This window comes from Oryctolagus cuniculus, chromosome 2, assembly GCF_051225735.1.
Source record: "Oryctolagus cuniculus isolate XC-2025 breed Fujian yellow rabbit chromosome 2, ASM5122573v1, whole genome shotgun sequence".
Classification (NCBI taxonomy): Eukaryota; Metazoa; Chordata; class Mammalia; order Lagomorpha; family Leporidae; genus Oryctolagus; species Oryctolagus cuniculus.
In genome coordinates this window covers 43,032,733-43,052,106 of record NC_142868.1, presented here as the reverse complement: position 1 = coordinate 43,052,106, position 19,374 = coordinate 43,032,733, and the positions used below count along the sequence as shown (strand labels likewise).

The window sequence follows — 19,374 nt, the reverse complement described above, 5'->3', positions numbered from 1 at the left end:
GGCTGGAGGGGGAGGAGGATGGGGAAGTGGGGAGTAGCAGGGAGAGAATCAGGCTGCTCCATAGGCCCCAGGCAGCCTCCCACGTTGCTGCCCCCACCAGCAGCCTGGTCCACTCCCTGACTTCCAGAAGGGGCTCTTCCTCAACCACAATGACGAAGGCACCGCCCTGGGCTGTGATGCTGATCTCCCAAAGCTCTGCCCCTTCCTCACTGCTGCCAGGATACCTGGGCCAGGCAACGCTGCAATCCCCCACGGCCTCAGCCACCCTAAAGGGGTCCCTGTTTTCTGCAGGATAAAGCACATGGAGGCCAGCACTCAGACCTCAGCCTCCCTCCCGGACTCAAGTGCCTACCTCCTGGGTCTCTGAGTCTCCACCAAGGCTGATGCACCTGCTCTTCCTGCCGGCGTGTCCATGGTCTCCTTCCTTCCCTAGGAGAATATGGAATTGAGTAAGGGAGAATTTTGGTTTTAGAGAAGGGAGATACACTGAGTCTGATGGTGGAGCGAATGGCTCAAAAGCAGAGCAGGAATGTATGAGCCAGAGTGGAGGAGGTCGCTGGGAAGACAGAGTCGAGGCCAGCAGGGGAGGAGGAGGTGGCCTCATAGGAGAGCAAGGACAAAGCAGTTGTGTGCAGGCAGGAGGAAGGTCAGACTGGCACAGATGGGTAGAGGCAGGAGTGTGTCACAGGATGGCTTCAAGTTCCTCAGGGAGACAAGAAGCTGAGAGAAGGGAAGGGGCTGTTGGATTTTGAGGAGAGAGGAGGTATGCAATAAAGGATGACCTCAGCTATAGGTAGATGCATCTCCAGGTAGATGCTTAGACAATGGCTAGGACACTGCTTGGAGTTGGTGTTGTAGCACAGTGGGTTAAGCCACTGTCTACAACACCTGAATCCTATATGAGCACCACTTCTAATCCAGCTCCCTGCTAATGCACCTGGGAAAACAGAGGAAGATGGCCCAAGTGTTTGGTCTCTTGCTACCCAGATGGAGTTCTGGGCTCCTGGCTTCAGCCTGACCCAGCCCCTGCTATTGGGTCATCTGAGAGTGAACCTACAGGTAGAAGATCTTTCTCTCTCTCTAACACTGCAAATAAATCTTAAAAAAAAAGACACTGGTTAGGATGTCCACGTCAAAGTATCTGAGTTCAATATCCAGCTCTATCTTCCGATTCCAGCTTCCTGCTCATGCATTCCCTAGGAGGCAGCAGTGATGGATCAAGTACTTGGGTCCCTGCCATCCACGTGGGGTGCCTGGATTGAGTTCCTAGCTCCTGGCTTCGGTCTTGGCCTAGCCACAGCCATTGTGGGCATTTAGAGAGTAACAAACAGATGGAAATGCTCCCCTTTCCCAGTCTATCTCTGCCTGGTTATCCCTCTGCTTCTCAAACTAATTATTTACTCATCTCAATATGTGTAGAGCAAAAGATCATTCACCTAGACCAAGTGGGATTTATCCCTGGTATGCAGGGATGGTTCAAAATAGGCAAATCAATAATTGTTATACATTACATTAACAAATTGAAGAATAAAAACTATATAATTGGGACTGGCGCTATGCCTCAGAGGGTAAAGCTGCTGCCTGTAGTGCTGGCTCCCATGTGGGCCCTGGTTCCAGTCCTGAATGCTCCACTTCTGATCCAGCTCTCTGCTGTGGGCTGGGAAATCAGTAGAAGTTGGCCCAAGTCCTTGGGCCCCTGCAACCAGACAGGAGACCTGGAAGAAGCTCCTGGCTCCTGGCTTTGGATCTGCCTTTCTCTGGCCGTTGCAGCTATTTGGGTACTTAACCAGTAGATGGAAGACCAACCTCTCTCTCTCTTTGCCTCTGCCTCTATAATGCTGCCTTTCAAATAAATAAATAAATCTTTTTAAAAATATATGATTATCTCAATAGATGCAGAGAAAGCATTTGAAAAAGTACAACATTCTTTCAAGATAAAAACTGTAAGCACATTGTGTATAGAAGAAACATTCCTCAACATAATCAAGGCAATGTATGACAAACCCACAGCTAGCATCAAACTGAAAGGGGGGGGTGGGGGGGTGGCTGGTGCTGTGGCCTAGAGTGTAAGGCCACCACCTGCAGTGCAGGCATCCCATATGGGCTCAGGTTCGAGTCCCAGCTTCTCCACTACCTATCCAGCTCTCTGCTATGGCCTAGGAAAGCAGCAGAGGATGGCCCAAGTCCTTGGGCCCCTGCACCCACATGGGAAGACCCAGGGGAGGCTCCTGGCTCTTGGCTTTGGATTAGCTCACCTCTGGCCATAGCAGCCAAATGGGGAGTGAACCAGCAGATGGAAGACCTCTCCCTGTCTCTCTCTGCCTCTCCTTCTCTCTCTGTGTAACTCTGTCTTTCAAATAAATAAATAAATCTTAGAAAAAAACTGAATGGGGAAAAGCTGGAAACATCTCCACTAAGAACAGGAACCAGAGTTGTCTGCTCTCACCATTGCTATTCAATATAGTTCTAGAAGCTTTAGCCAGATCCATTAGGCAAGAAAAAAAAATCAAGGGATACAAATTGGAAAGAGGGAAGTCAAATTACCCTTGTTTGCAGATGACATGATCTCCAAATGTAGGGAAACCAAATCACTCCACTAAGAAACTATTGGAACGCATAAGAGAGTTTGGTAAAGTTGCAGAATATAAAATCAACACACAACAATCATTAGCCTTGGTATACACAGAAAATGCCATGACTGAGAAAGAACTTGTAAGATCAGTACTATTCATAATAGCTACATAAAGACTTCAATACCTTGGAATAAATTTAACCAAGAATGTGAAAGATCCCTACAATGAAAATTACAAAACATTAAAGAAAGAAATAGAAGACATAAAAAATGAAAAAAATCTTCCAAGTTTGTGGATTGAAAGAATATCATCAAAGTATCCATACTACCCAAGGTAATTTACAGATTCAATATGATCCCAATCAAAATACCAATAACATTCTATTCAAATCTAGAAAAAATGATGCTAAAATTCATATGGAAACACAAGCGACACTGAATAGCTAAAGCAATTCTGAAGCAACAAAAGCAAAGTCAGAAGCATCACAATACCAGATTTCAAGACATACTATAGGGCAGTTATAATCGAAACAGCCTGGTCCTGACGTAAAAACAGACATGCAGACTAACAGAACAGAACAGAAATCCTAGAAATTAATCCACACATCTACAATTAACTAATCTTTGATAAAAGAGCTAAAATAAATCCCTGGAGAAATGCAAGTGTCTTCAACAAATTGTTTTAGGAAAATTGGATCTTCACGTACAGAAATATGAAACAAAACCCCTCTCTTCCACCTTATACAAAAATCAATTCTAAATGGAACAATGATCTAAATCTATGATCTGATATCATCAAATTACTAGAGGAAAACATCAGGGAAACTCTGTAAGACATTGACATAGGCAAAGACTTCTTGGAAAAGACCCCAGAAGCACAAGCAATAAAAGCAAAAATAGACAAATGGGATTATACCAAGTTAAGAAGCTTCTGCACTGCAAAGGAAACACACAACAAAATGCAGAGGCAACCAACAGAATGAGAGGAAATATTTGCAAACTATGCAACTGATAAAGAATTAATACCCAGAATCTATAAAAAGCTCCAGAATCTAAACAACAACAAAACAAACAATCCAGTCAAGAAATGAGCAAAGGACTTGAACAGACATTTTTCAAAGGATGAAATTCAAATGCCCCCCCACACACACACACACAAATGCTCAGGATCAGTAGCCATCAGGGAAATGCAAATAAAAAACACAATGAGTTTTCACCTCACCCATTAGAATGGCTCTCATAGAGAAATCAAAGAACAATAAGTGCTGGTGAGGTTGTGGGGAAAAAGGTACCCTAATCCACTGTTGGTGGAAATGTAAACTAGTACAGCCATTGTGGAAGATAGTATGTAAAGTCTTCAAAAATCTGAAAATAGATCATATGATACAGCCATCCCACTCCTGGGAATTCACCCAAACAAAATGAAATCAGCATATGAAAGAGTTATCTGTAACCTCATATTTATTGCAGCTCAATTCACAATAGCTAAGATATGGAATCAATGTATATGTCCATCAAGTGATGACTGGACAAAGAAAATGTGATATATATGCACTGTGGAATACTACTCAGAATGAAATCCTGCCTTTTGCAACAAAATGGATACAACTGGAAACCATAATGGTTAGTGAAATAAGTCAATTCTAGAAAGACAAATATCATGTTTTCCTGAAATGTGGTAATTAATATACAGAGCACAAAAAATGTCATGTATAGGAGTGAGACTGGCATTTTAAGATTTGGTCATTGTTTACAGCCCTAGTCCATACTCTTGAGGAACAGTGGTTTCTGCTGCTTACTACTTGTTGAATTCTTTATTTGTAGATGGTTAAGCTTATGATTATAAAATAAATTGAAAGTATGTCATTGTTGCCAGCACCACGGCTCAATGGGCTAATCCTCTGCCTGCAGCGCCAGCACACTGGGTTCTAGTCCCAGTTGGAGCGCCGGATTCTGTCCCGGTCGCTCCTCTTCCTATCCAGCTCTCTGCTGTGGCCCAGGAGTGCAGTGGAGAATGGCCCAAGTCCTTGGGCCCTGCACCCACATGGGAGACCAGGAGAAGCACCTGGCTCCTGGCTTCAGATCAGCACGGTGTGCCAGCCGCAGTGGCCATTGGGGGATGAACCAACGGAAAAGGAAGACCTTCCTCTCTGTCTCTCTCTCTCACTGTCCACTCTGCCTGTCAAAAGAAAAAAAAGTATGTCATTGTAAAAGTTAAGAGAAAAATAAGAAAGAAAGGAGAAGGGAAGGTGGGAGGATAGGTGGGAGGGAAGTATCATTATGCTCTTAAATCTGCATATATGAAATACATGAAATTTGTTCAGCTTATATAAATAAAAAATTAAAATAAAAAAATGTGTAGAGCTATATCTGTCCACTTATTTTCTGATTTTTCCAATTATTTACATACTAACGAATGATCATATTAGAGAACACATCAGAATCAGTCTTGAAGAGAAAAAGCAAATTCTAACCGAAATATTACTCGAAGTGCCAGCCTCCTCCTCCATGGGGGAAAAGAGTAGCTACAATAGCGCTCTCTCTCGCTCGCTCTCTCTCTCTCTCGCTCTCTCAGTCTCCCCCCCACATACTGTCCCCACTCACACCAGAACACAAGACATGGGTCCCAGGAGAGAGGGCCCAGGGCTGAGACCCTCCGCTCTCCCCACCAGCTGAGGCCTGCCTTCTTGGGAGTGCCCCATCCCTGGCTCCTCTGTCCATCCTTCATATTCTGTCCAGCTGACACCTAAGGACGTTGCACCTGTCTAGAAATGTCCCACTCAGGAAGGCAAGAGGCCACACCATCTGGAAAAGCGCGGCCTTGAGTGAAAAGATGAGGTTATGTTACTGAAATAAGGCTAGGCTGGCCAAGCAGAATGGAAATAAATGCCACCATGGCTCTCAGAGAGGACACTTGTGGGATGTCCAGGTGGTCACTTGGGGTCACGCAGACACAAGGCAGAGCATCTCTCTCCCCAAGCGAAGTTAACGTTCCAAGTCCTGGTTCCCTTCGATACCAAAAAGAATAGATTCAAAGCTAAGAAAGATGACCCCAAAAGCACACACAACAAAAGAAAGAAAAATAGATGAAATGTCAAAACCTGAGCGCACCCAAGGACACAATCAATAGAGTGAAAGCGTAGCCTATGGAAGGGTGCAAGTGTCTGCAAACCATAGAAACAACAGGAAGCTGATGCCCAGGCTACACAAAGAACTGCTACAATTCAACAACAAAAGCAAACAACCAGAATGAAAAATGCGCAGAGGTCTTGAATTGGCAGTTCCAGAAAAGGTGCACGGACGGCCAGTGAGCCCTGAACAGAAGCTCAGCTTCCCTAAGTGTCAGAGAAACCTGACTCGGAGCTAAGGACAGGAGAGGTGGACAAGCCCTTGTCATTCCCAAGTGGTTCACCTGGGGACACAGAGGCGTCTGTCTCAATGGAGTGTGAGGGATGACATTACACACTCCTGGGGGGGACGTGGGTGGAGGTGGTGTGCAGGTTCCCATAGGGTGCTGAATTGGGTGACTGGGAGCCACCCCTGGGGGGTTTCCACTCTCAACAGCTCATTATGTGTACAGAAAAGCTGGGAACACCCAGAAGTAGTTGAAAAGGCAAATTCAAGGCCAATCATGCTCACCTCCAGCAGGAGCAAACAGCAAGCAGTGCATTGCTGCCTTCCTGCAGCTCTGGGCCTCAGGCGCGTGTGGACCCTTCTCCCAAAGGCCAGTGCAGGCGCCCAGAGGGAGAAGGCACGGTTAAGATCTTAGCAGGCAGGGGCTACTGCCGTGGGGCAGTGAATGGATTTTCCACCTGCGGTGCCGGCATCCCGTATGGGCACCAGTCTGAATCCTGGCTGCTCCACTTCCAATCCAGCTCCCTGCTAATGGCCTGGTAAAGCAGCAGAGAATGGCTCAAGTCCTTGGGCCCCTGCACCCGTGTGGGAGACCTGGAAGCTCCTGGCTCCTGTGTTTGGATTGACCCAGCTCTGGCCATTGCAGCTATTTGGGGAGTGAACTAGTGGATGGAAGATCCTCTCTCTCTCTCTCTCTCTCTCTCCCTACCCCACCCCCACCCCCCGTAAATCTGAGTTTCAAATAAATAAATACATCTTTTCAGCAGGCAGGTGTGGGGCAGAGTCCCACTCGGCTCCGGGGGCCGTCGTCCACCTGGCTGATGAAGCCTCTATCTCAGTCAAGAAGCGGCCACAACATTTCAGCACCTTCCCCGTATCTCGTGGAAGCTGCTCTCCCTCCCGTGGCCTTCACCTTCCGGCTCTGCCCGCATCCGGTGGCTGAGCCCAGCACTTCCGGCTCCTGCGCCGCGTGAGCGCGGGCCGCACCGCCATTTCCGCCGCAGTGCGCAGCCGCGTGCAGCGTGTGAGTCCCTTCGTCACCGCAGCCCTCAAACCTCGCGGAGCCAGTGGACCCCTGTGCAGAACTCGCAATCCCAGCGACTTCTCCTATCGAGTGAGCTCCTACCTATTCTTTTCTCCGGAGGCAGTCTAAACAAGGATCTTAAGAAAAAGACATTTATTGCCAAGACAATTGGAGATAAGAGAAGATCATCTGTCTGCCGAAATGACTTGGGCTGGGCCCCGGTTGCCGTGTTGTCAGAGTGATTTTAGCGCAGGCCCTGGTAGACATTAGGCTATTACAAACTCCAGATAAGCCCTCTTTTTATAGGGCATGGAGGAGTAAAGGGGAGCCAGCGAGTTACAGCCATCGTCGCCACTGGAGATAAGGGGAATATATATTTTGTTTAACCAAACCTGTCCGTTGGCTGGAGACGCCAATGAACTGGCATCCATCAAACCCCTTTCTGATTTACATGAATAGCTGATTCCCCCGATAAGGAAAAGTGTAAGTCAACACTGCTCTGTTGTAATTGGGTGTTACCTGCCCAGATACCGGACTTTTTATCTGCAGATCCTTTTGCAGGCTCCCTTCAGCTTTATCTGCCTCTTAGGTGTGACCAAATTGTCCTGTGTGTGTGTGTGTGTGTGTGTGTGTGAAACTCCAAAGGTGCACTCATGAATATGTCCCGAAGAAAGGCCACAGAGAAAGAATGACTTGGAATCTGAGAGAGAGAGAGAGAGAGAGAGAGAGAGAGAGAGAAGCAGGAAAGTGATGGATCTATTTCATAATCCCCACACCCTCACCCCTCCTGTCGTCTGCTCCCCAGGGCTCTCCTCTGCTCTCCATCAGCCAGAACGCCGGGAAGCCAAGCCCACGGCGGCCCTGATAAGACACCAAAACTGTGACAGATCAACCCACACCCCCGACTCAGTTTCCCCATCTAGGAGAGGGATAATTATATCTACCAGCCCATATCTATCATGAGGATAAATGGCCTGCATTACGCCAAGTGATCTTAAAACAGGAAGGCTGGTGGATTAAATACAGATTTACAAAGAATTATGTCCAAATGATGGTTATTTATGATGTGCTTCATGAAAATAATAGATGATAACCCCAGGGAGAACCTGCTTTCAATGACTCATTTTCCAGATTGGAAAAAAAAAAATGCTAAGATCCAAAAAAAGGAAAAAAAGGAACTTGCCAAGATAAACGCTCCCCGTTCCTACCTCCCCTTTGCTCAAGCAGTTAGGTCAGGGCTCAAGAAAGAAGAATTTGTGCTGCAAATCGCTGGTCACTCCCAGTCGGCCCTTCCCGTCCTAGGAAGTTCGACTTGGAGAGAAGACTGCGCAGCCTGGAGAAGCAGCTGCGATGGCGGTGATGGACGGCCAGCAAGGCTGTGGCACGTGCACGGCCTACGCTCTACGACTGCCGCTGGGCCTCACCTGGCCGGTCAGAGACTGTATTTCCAAAGGAATGAAAGGAACTGTGCTGGGGAGTGGGTTTTAATCTCAAATTTTGTTTTTGCCAGGACTGCTTTGCTCCTTGTCTATTAACAAACTATGCCATTGTCTTTGTAAAAGACTTTCTGCCAGAAACACAGAAGCTTATAAAATGTAAAAGATACAACTACGCACCTGTTCTCGCCCCCCAAACTCCCAATCTCACTCTCCCAGGGCAACTACCATGCAATATAGAGAGTCTGTCCAGGCTGTCACGGGCACAAACCCAGATGTTTGTGTTTGTGTGGGGTTTTAAAAGACTGCTCTATTTATTTACCTGAAAGGCAGAGTGACAGAGACAGAGATCAAGAGAGAGCTTCCTTCCACTAGCTCACTCCCCAAATGACCACAACATCCAGGGTGGGCCAGGCCAAAACCAAGAACCAGGAACCACCTCAGGGTCTCCCATGTGGGTGGGAGGGGCGCATTGGGTGGGAGGGGCCTGTGCACCTGAGCCATCATTTACTGCCTTCCCAGGCGCATTAATAGAAAGGTGACTGGGGCCAACGCCGCGGCTCACTAGGCTAATCCTCCGCCTAGCGGCGCCCACACACCGGGTTCTAGTCCCGGTCAGGGCACCGGATTCTTTCCCGGTTGCCCCTCTTCCAGGCCAGCTCTCTGCTGTGGCCCAGGAGTGCAGTGGAGGATGGCCCAAGTACTTGGGCCCTGCACCCCATGGGAGACCAGGAGAAGCACCTGGCTCCTGGCTTCGGATCAGTGTGGTGCACCAGCCGCAGCGCGCTGGCCGCGGCGGCCATTGGAGGGTGAACCAACGGCAAAGGAAGACCTTTCTCTCTGTCTCTCTCTCTCTCACTGTCCACTCTGCCTGTAAAGAAAAAAAAAAGTGGATTGGGAGCAGAGTAGCCAAGACTGGAACTGGCACTCAGGCATAGAGAGCCAGGATTGCAAGTGGCAGCTTAACCATTGCGCCCCAACACCTGTCCCCGTTTGCGTGTGCTTTTAAATTTAAAAAGGGCGGTGGTGGAAATGGTCAGTATCACTTTTCAACAAACAAGAACAAGCTGTGCTGTGACAACAAGCCTTCCAGGGAGGATGCACTGGACACCACGGCGCTAGGTGAGCTGGGTGAGAACAGAGTTCGCTGGCAGACTTTACTCCCGCAGACACACTGACTCAGCCCAGCTCCTGGGGACCAGCTCCTCCCCTTCTGCTCCGAGAGTGGCCAAGCACTCAGCCTCCATAGTGAGGTCAGAGGTCAGTTTGATGGAAGGAGGCTCTGAGAAGCCATTGAGTCAGGGCGCGTGAGTGACTCGACAAGAACAACTAATAAAGTGTGAATTAGGGGCATAGTAGATGAAGTGGGCTTTATGGCTGCCAAAATGAGGGTGCCACACACACTCATGGAAAGATGGAGCTAAAAGATACTTTTGGTGGCTGAATGCTTCAAGCAGCAGTGAAGATGCTGCCTGGGCCACCTGTGGGGTTGAGTCCCACCTCTGCTCCTGACTCCAGCTTCCTGCTAACGTGAACCCTGGGAGGCAGCAGGTGATGGCTCAAGTCCTGGCTTCCTGCCACCCACATAGGAGATCTTTATTGAATCCCCAGATCTTGGCTTCCTCCTGCTGGCCCAGCCCTGGCTGTTTGGGACATTTAGGGAGTGAATAAGCCATTAGCAGATCTCTCTCTCTCTGTCTTTCAAAGAAATTAAATAATAAATTAGTTTTTTTTATTTATTGACAGATCAACCTTTTTTTAAAAGATAAGCGTATCTTGGTACAAAAATGTTGAAATTCATGGATCCAAGGGGGTTTTCAAAAAGTTCATGGAAAATTCACATAAAAAAACAAACTGCTATAGATTCAAAGATTTTTGCACTGAAACAAACATTTTAATTCTGTTTTTCATGTGTTGTTACCTGGGTGGATAACATGCCTGGGAAATTCACTATCTTCCACAACCCAGTTCAAACACCCTGTTTCTAAAACATGCATTCATTTTCAACCCTGGCTTCTCATAATGGGACAGGAGACTTTCACAATGCAAGCAACCCTATGTAGTAACCTCCTCCCATCCACACGCCATCCCCATTAACACACACCCCACCCCTAGATCCCAAAGCACTCGGAGCAGCTCTCCATAACTGTACTTGTCAGCTTTAGCAAATAAAAACACAAGATATTCAGTTAAATTTAAATTCGGACAAGCAACAAATCATTTTTATTAACCAGTTATTGTTTGTATGAAAGCTTATTTTTAAAGATTTTTTTTATTTTTTATTTGACAGGCAGAGTTAGACAGTGAGAGAGAGAGAGACAGAGAGAAAGGTCTTTCTTCCATTGGTTCACCCCCAAAATGGCTGCTATGGCCAGTGCTGCGCTGATCCAAAGCCAGGAGCCGGGTGCTTCCTCCTGGTCTCCCATGCAGGTGCAGGAGACCAAGCACCTGGGCCATCCTCCACTGCCTTCCTGGGCCACAGAAGAGAGCTGGACTGGAAGAGGAGCAACAGGGACTAGAACTGGTGCCCATATGGGATGCCGGCGCCTCAGGCGGAGGATTAAGCAAGTGAGCCAGGGCGCCAGCCTGAGATATTTATTTTTTAATGAGCTACCATATTGAACTATCTTACAAATTTGCTTAAAGGTCAGGTACAAAGAGAGAGAGTACATCAGTGAATCTAACAGAGATAATTTAATAAATGAATAATCTAATAACTTTTAAAAATAAATTTAATTTAAATTTAATAAATTTAAAACTGAAAAAGCAAAAGGATAGCTCTAGTATTGGAAAGGTGGAAACTTCCCAGATAGATATAACTCCTAGGTTTGGACAATCAAAAGGAAACGGTTGAAATTATTAACATTTCAACATCAGAAAGAGAGGCCTATGGGGCATTGCTTCTGATTTCCTGTGAACTAAGAAGCCAGATTACTTTTTAAGCTTAGAAGAAAAAAGAAAGGAGTAGCAAGACTTGCTCTTCTGGGGAATTGTACCTTTTCTCCTGCTAAGCACATTTTAAAATCCAGGCATTACAAATAAAACAAGCAAAGGAAACTGAAAGGAGAAAAGAAGAGAATAGACAAAGTAGGGGACTCAGCAGGGCAGAGTAATCATTCATTGGGTTTCTCTTTGCTGTTATAAATCTATACTGGGTGAAAGAGAGGTTGGCAGGGCCGGCGCTATGGTGTGGTGAGTGAAGCTGCCACCTGTGGTACCGGCATCCCATGTGGGCACCGGATCAAGTCTAGCTGCTCCTCTTCCAGTCCAGCTCTCTGCTATGGCCTGGGAAGGCAGTGGAAGGTGGCCCAAGTCCTTGGGCCCCTGCACCCGCGTGGGAGACCGGAAAGAAACTCCTGGCTCCTGGTTTCTGATCTGCACAGCTCTGGCCGTCGCGTCAAATTGGAGAGTGAACCGGCGGATGGAAGATGTTTTTCTCTCTCTCTGCCTCTCCTCTCTGTGTGTAACTCTGGCTTTCAAATGAATAAATAAATCTTTAAAAAAAAGAGAGAGAGAGAGAGAGAGAGAGAGAGAGAGAGAGAGAGAGGCTGGCAACACAAAAACACAACAGCCAGAGAAAACCACAGTGCCCACCCTCCCCAGCCAAGGCCAGGGAAAGATCACCAGGCAAGGGAGTGCTGAGATCAGCATTGCCCTAGCTTAGCCAAACACCCCAGAAAACAACAACTGCCTGGCGAAGGCCCTGGATGTGTACCCTCGCAGAGCCACGGTGGGGCTCCTCGGCTCCCCCAACAGGTGGCGTCAGACGAGGCAGGTGAGCAAGTGGGACTTCGGCCTCCTGATCTCCGGAGGCCCCTCCGCTGCATTGCCAGTGACGACCACACAGGGGGCCTGGCCTCAGGGCAGTCACACAGGGCAGAGGTGGTGTCAGAGGAAGCTCAGCAGAGCCGGGACTTCCACCCCGATGCCTTGGTAATGAGGCCGCCTTCTCACAGTGTCTGTGGGGCCACCTGAAAAGCAGGAACAGGAGACCCTGATGGTCTAAAATACGATGGCATCGTTAGAAGCAACCTGGCCCACCACCCACATCCATCAGTCATGAGACGAAGCCCAATCTTCCATGGCTCAAGTGGCGACAGAGAAGATTGAAATAAAATCTAGAGTCCCATAACGTAATATGCAAAATGTTGAGGTTTCAACTGAAAATCACTCATCATAGCAGGAATGAGGGAAAACTGAACTAGATTAGAACGAACAACCAACTGACACCATGGGTGCTACAATTCTCTGACAATGATGCTATAGCAGTCATCACACAGGGCTTCAGCAGGGCTTATGAACACTTTTGAAACAAATGAAAAAGTAGCAACTTTTAGCAAGGAAAAAGAAGATATAAAAAAAATGGAGGGGCCAGCGCTGTGGTGCAGTAGGTTAATCCGCCTGTGGTGCTGGCAGCCCATATGGGTGCCGGTTCTAGTCCCGGCTGCTCCAGCTCTCTGCTATGGCCTGGGAAAGCAGTAGAGGATGGCCCAAGTCCTTGGGCGCCTGCACCCTCATGGGAGACCCGGAAGAAGCTCCTGGCTCCTGGCTTCGGATCTGCACAGCTCTGACCGTTGCTGCCAATTGGGGAGTGAACCAACAAAAGGAAGATCTCTCTCTCTGTCTCTCCCTCTCACTGTCTGTAACTCTACCTCTCAAACAAAATAAGTAAATCTTTAAAAGAAAAGAAAAGAAGAAAAAAGAAGAGAACAACCAAAGGAAAATTGCAGAACTGAAAAACCCTCTGTCACCTGAGTGCAAGCAATAGAATAGCGGGGACTGAAAAAGAAACAATGAACCTGAAAATAGAACATGAGGGGCCGGCGCTGTGGCACAGCAGATAAAGCTGCCACCTGCGGCGCCAGCATCCCATGTGGGTGAGGTTCAAGTCCCTGCTGCTCCACTTCCAATCCAGCTCCCTGCTAATGGCCTGGGAAAAGCAGCAGAAGATGGTACAAATGCGTGGAACCCTGCTGTTCATGTGGGAGACCTGGAGGAGGTTCCTGGCTCCTGGCTTCAGTCTTGCCCAGCCCTGGCCATTGTGGCTATCTGTGGAGTGAACCAGCAGATGGAAGATCTCTCTCTGTGTGTCTGTCCCTCTCCCTCTCTGTCTCCCTCTCCCTCTCTCTCTCTGTAATTCTGACTTTCAAATAAATAATTTTTTTTTTGACAGGCAGAGTGGACAGTGAGAGAGAGAGACAGAGAGAAAGGTCTTCCTTTGCCGTTGGTTCACCCTCCAATGGCCGCCGTGGCCGGCGCACTGCGCTGATCCGAAGCCAGGAGCCAGGTGCTTCTCCTGGTCTCCCATGGGGTGCAGGGCCCAAGCACTTGGGCCATCCTCCACTGCACTCCCTGGCCACAGGAGAGAGCTGGCCTGGAAGAGGGGCAACCGGGACAGAATCCGGTGCCCCGACCGGGACTAGAACCCGGTGTGCCGACGCCATTAGGCGGAGGATTAGTCTATTGAGCCACGGCGCCGGCCCAAATAAATAAATATTTTTAAAATTAGAAATTACTCAATTGGAACAACAGAGAGAAAATAGATTTAAAAAATGAATAGAAGATACTATCTATGTCTTGTAAACTGTAATGTCTAAGTGCTCCCAAAAGATGCACCATTCTTGGGTTCTTCTTCAAAGTTAATTTCCTCAAAAAAATATAAATTAAACCTCAGGAAGTTTAATTTATATTTTTGAAGAAAGTTTACTTTTATTGAATTAAAAAGGAAGGTTTACTTTTATTGAATTAAAAAGTACTTTATTTCCTTATTGTAGAAACAATCCTGTTGGCGTTCCTCCTACTCCAGAGTTTTTATAATTATAGTTGAAGCAACAATTACAACATTATCTGGTGTTCTCAATATATGTACAAGAAATATTTATGATAATTATACCACAAGTGGGATAGAGTAAAGGAATAGGAAGGTAATTAAGGTTTCTACACTTCAGTCAAACTGATAAAAATGTCGATATCAGTAGGCAGTGAACAGATAATGTTATATTGACATATATAAACACCCACTTAAATATCACAAAATGATATCATCAATAGCACTATAGAGAAAACAAAATGGAATTCCAAAAAATATTCAAGTAGTGCATAGGAAGGTTGAACAAAAGAGAATTAACAGATAGAAAAAAAATCACAGCAAAAAAAAATTAAAGGACCAACTTATATCCTAACATCAAAAATTACATTCATTTTAAATTGTCTCAATGCAACAATTAAAAATCAAGCTTGGCAGCGTGGATTAAAAACCATGATTCGGGGCTGGTGCTATGGCTCAGCGGGTTAAAGCCCTGGCCTGAAGCGCCAGCATCCCATATGGGTGCCAGTTCTAGTCCCAGCTGCTCCTCTTCCGATCCAGCTCTCTGCTATGGCCTGCGATAGCAGTAGAAGATGGCCCAAGTCCTTGGGCCCCTGCACCCTCATGGGAGATCCAGAAGAAGCTCCTGGCTCCTGGCTTCGGATTGGTGCAGCTCCGGCTGTTGCGGCCATCTGGGAAGTGAACCAGCAGATGGAAGACCTTTCTCTGTGTCTCTACCTCTCTCTGTAACTCTATCTTTCAAATAAATAAAATAAATCTTAAAAAAAAAAAGGATGTCACTTAATACAAAAAAAAAAAAACATGACTCAACAGTTTTCTGCCTAGAAAAAATTCACTGCAATTATAATAATGTAGACAGCTTGAAAGTTAAAAAAATAAAGATATACCATGCAGATATCAATCAGAAGAAAGCAGAAATGACTATAATAATATGACATAAAATAAGGTTCAGAGAAAAGAAAATCACCAGGGATAGAAAGGGACACAGTGTATTGATGAGAGGGACGCTCTGTCGGGATTTAGCAAACCCAAGTGCGCATGCACCAAACAACAGGACTCCAAAGTATGAACCAAAACTAAGTAGAACTACAGGGGATATAAATCAGCTACAATTATAGTTAGAGACGTCAACCCCCTTTTATCAGGAGTTGCTGGAACAACCAAACAGAAAATCAGCAGGCAAATAAAGGAGCTCAGGAACACCACCAAGCCACGCGGTGTAATCAGCGTTTCTCCAGCACTCCACCCAGCAAAGCAGAATACACTTGCCTTTCACATGTCATGGAACCAAGATAGAGCATATCCTGGGCCCTAAGACAAATCTGAGAAATCGCAAGGTATTTAACAGAGTTAAAATCGCACCGTGTTTGTTCTCTGACCATAACACAATCAAACAAGAAATCAGCAGAAAAATAACTGAAACATCTTAACAGACTTGGAAACTAAATGATATGCTTGTAAACAATCTGCAGTTCAAAGAGGAAGTCTTGAGAAAAATAAAGATAATAAATTGGACCAAATAAAAATGAAAATGCAATGTAACAAAATTTAAGGGACACAGCTAAAGCAGTGCTGAGAAGGAAATTTATTAAACTAAATGCTTCTATCAGAAAATGGGAAAAGTTTCAAATCAACTATCTAAGTTTCTACCTCAAGAAACTAGAAAAATAAGAGCAAAGTAAGTTCAAAGCAAATGAAGAAATGAAATAATAAACACAATGGCAGACATCAACGAAATGGAAAATACAAAAATAATAGAGAAAAATCAATGAAGCAAAAAGCTGGCTCTTGGAAAAGATCAGTAAAATTAAGAAAATTCCAGGAAAACTGAAATATAAAAAGAGACAGAAGACATAAATTACAAAAATTAAGAATGAAATGGGATATTACTGCAGAAACTACAGACATCGAAGGATAATAAAAAGGTGCTGTGACAAACTCGACAACATAAGTTTGACAATTAAGGTGAAATAGACCAATTTCTTAAAAGTACAAACTATCACAACTCACATGATATGAAAAAGACCAGCAGGTAATGGCTCTGTAACTCTTAAGAAAAGTGAACTTGTCATTAAAACTCCCAAAAAAGGAATGTTCAGACCCACATGATTTCAGCGCAGAGTTCCACCAAATCTTTAAAGAAGAAATAATACCAATTCTACACAGTCTGTTCCCGAAAATACCAGCAGGGCTAACATTTCCCAGTGCACTTTACGAAGCCAGTATTCCCCCTGATGCCAAACAAGACTGATAACAGAAAAGGACACTGCAGCCCAGCATCCCTCATTCATCTAGACGGAAAACCTTTTCAAAATGGTAGTAATAGCAGCGATACACCAAAGGCAGTACGTACTATGATTAGCGAGATTTAGTCCAGAGATGCAGAACTGGTTTGATCATTGGAAATCCATCAATGTGTAATAGTAATAGTAATTTAGCCACAGTAATAGGCTAAAGAAAATAAATCATTTGTTATCAATTGATACAGGAAAAAAAAAGCCTTTAACAAAAATTGGCACCCTTTCATGATACAAGTCCTCTGAAAACTAGGAATAGAGAAAACTATCTCAACTTGATGAAGTATCTGCCCCTAACATACTTAGCAGTGAAAGGCTGAGTGCTTTCCCTGAAGATGGAGAATAAGACAAAGATTTCCACTCTCACTGGTCCTATTTAAAAAAAAAAAAAAAGATTTATTTTATTTATTTGAAAGACAGAGTTACGGAGAGAGGTAGAGACAGAGAGAGAGAGAGGTCTTCCATCCACTGGTTCACTCCCCAGTTGGCTGCAAAGGCCAGAGCTGTGCCAATCTGAAGCCAGGAGCCAGGAGCTTCTTCTGGGTCTCCCAGGTGGGTGCAGTGGCCCAAACACTTGGGCCATCTTCCACTGCTTTCCCAGTGCCATAGCAGAGAGCTGGATCGGAAGTGGAGCAGCAGGGACTCCAACCCACTGCACCACAGCGCCAGCCCCCATCTCACTAGTTCTACTCCACATAGGACTAGAAGTGCAAGCTAGAACTTGAACCTAAAAAAAAAAAAAAAAAATGCAAATCATAAAGAAAGAAATAAAAGTGTGTTTATTTGGACATAACATGATCATCTACATATGAAATTCCAAGGCATCTACAAAAAACAATACTCCAAGAATTGATAAATGAGATCAGTGAGGTCTCAGGAAATAAGATCAACAAGCAAAAATAATTTGTTGGGAATTCTATATATTAGCAATGAACATGTGAAAACTGAAATTTAATGTGTAATATTTATAACTGCTCAAAATTATTTCCTTAAATGTAAATCTAGCAAAGTGTGAATGGGACTTGTAGAGTATACTTAGTTATCAAACACTAATGAAAGAAATTAGGGAAGATTTCGAGAAATGGAGAGGTATGTCATGTTCATGGATTGGAAGACTCAATATCCAAAGATGTCAGTTCTCCCCAAATTGATACATAGCTGTGATCTCAGCAGGATTTTTTTTTTTGCAGGTGCAGATTAGATTTTTTTAAGATTTATTTACTTATTTATTTTACTTGAAAGGCAGAGTGACAGGTGGGGAGAGAAACAGAGAAAGAAATACCTTCCATGTGCTGGGTGACAGCCAGGCTGAATTCATGAGCCAGGAACTCCATCCAGGTCTCCCACACAGCTGGGGCTGGCAGGGACCCGAGTACTGAGACCATCATCTGCTGCTTTTCAAGTGCCTTAGCGGAAAACTATCAGAAGCAGACCTGGTCCCAGATCCTCCCTTATGGGATGCAGGCATCCTGAGCAGTGCCATAAGCCACTGTGCCACAATCCATGCTCTGACACAGAAAAGATTATTCTAAAATTTGTGTTGAAAGGCAAAAGAACTAAACTAACCACGCCAATTTTGAAAAGAAGAATAAAGTAGGGGTCTGACACTGTGGCCTAGTGGGTAAAGTCACTGCCTGCAGTGCAGGCATCCCATATGGGCACTGGTTCAGGTCCCAGCTGCTCCACTTCCAATCCCACTCTCTGCTATGGCCTAGGAAAGCAGCAAAAGATGGCCCAAGTCCTTGGTCCTCTGCACCTGCGTGGGAGACCTGGCAGAAGCTCCTGGCTCCTGGCTTCAGATTGGCACAGCTCCAGCCATTGCGGCCAAATGGATAGTGAACCAGCGGATGGGAGACTTCTCTCTATCTGCCTCTCCTTCTCTGTGTAACTCTGACTTTAAAATAAATCTTTAAAAAAAAAAGAATAAATTAAGATTGTATGGCTTTAGTGATAAGGCCTGCGCCACACTGATAGACACATAGGTACAGCGTATCCTATACTACGCTTATTTGTATGAGTCAATCAGTCAACAGAATTATGGATTATTCTGTGTGGGTGGCCCTGTGTTAGTCAGTACTCTTTCAGTTGAAAATGTCCCAAAAAAGCCCTCAAATTAGCTTAACAAAAGCATAGTTGAATCTAGATGTTTGAACATTTCAGCAGGCTCCCTGAAGACACACATCCCACTGAATATGAGAACCCAATAGACAGATGACATTTTCATGATTGTTCTAGGCTAATAAATTGCAGGAAAATTATAATTGGATTTTCAAATTGGTCAAATTTGGGGAATTTGTTGCACCTCAGCCACAGGGAATGGATCCTGCCAGTCACAGAAGAGATGGGAGAGGCCGTGTGCTGGCCCTGGCCCTCCAAATAGATCCCTTCCACCCTTGAAGAGAGAATTGTCAGCCCGTCCTCCCCGCCTGCTGAGAATCTGAGGTTCTAGGGGGAGATAGGAGAGTGCAGATATGCACCAACTGAACCTTGGGGCTGATCTGAGTAGGATGACAGCAAAAGGTGGCTACTGAGTTCTTGAACTGAGATCCCAAAGCACAGAGGGCTTGGGCTCGGATGAACCTGGTGCAGGGAGACGTCCAGAAACCAGTTCAACGGAAGGAAAGTATGAAAATCATTTGTACTGTCAAACACACAGAGTTGATGGGAGGATCCAATGAGATAACAGCTGTGAATGCTTTGTAAACTGCAAACTTCACTGCCACACAGGTAGTTGTTGGTATCACTTAGCAAAGAGTTAAGCAAGGGAGGGCACCGAGGCACAACTGGTTAAGTCACTACGTGGGACACCAGCATCCCCCATGAGAAAGCCAATTGGAGCCCACCCCTCTGCTTCTGATCCAGCT

The 19,374-nt window shown here is 45.5% G+C and overlaps 1 long non-coding RNA gene across 1 annotated transcript in view; it reads right to left on the bottom strand.

Annotated features, from left to right (window-relative positions):
- The window catches only part of LOC103345245 (uncharacterized), a 44,172-nt gene extending 43,628 nt beyond the window's left edge, over nucleotides 1–544 (bottom strand). Inside the window, exon 1 of the long non-coding RNA XR_016228891.1 lies at nucleotides 353–544. This is a non-coding gene — a long non-coding RNA (uncharacterized LOC103345245). The remainder of the gene's footprint in view (nucleotides 1–352) is intronic.
- Between the last annotated feature and the right edge of the window lie 18,830 nt (nucleotides 545–19,374).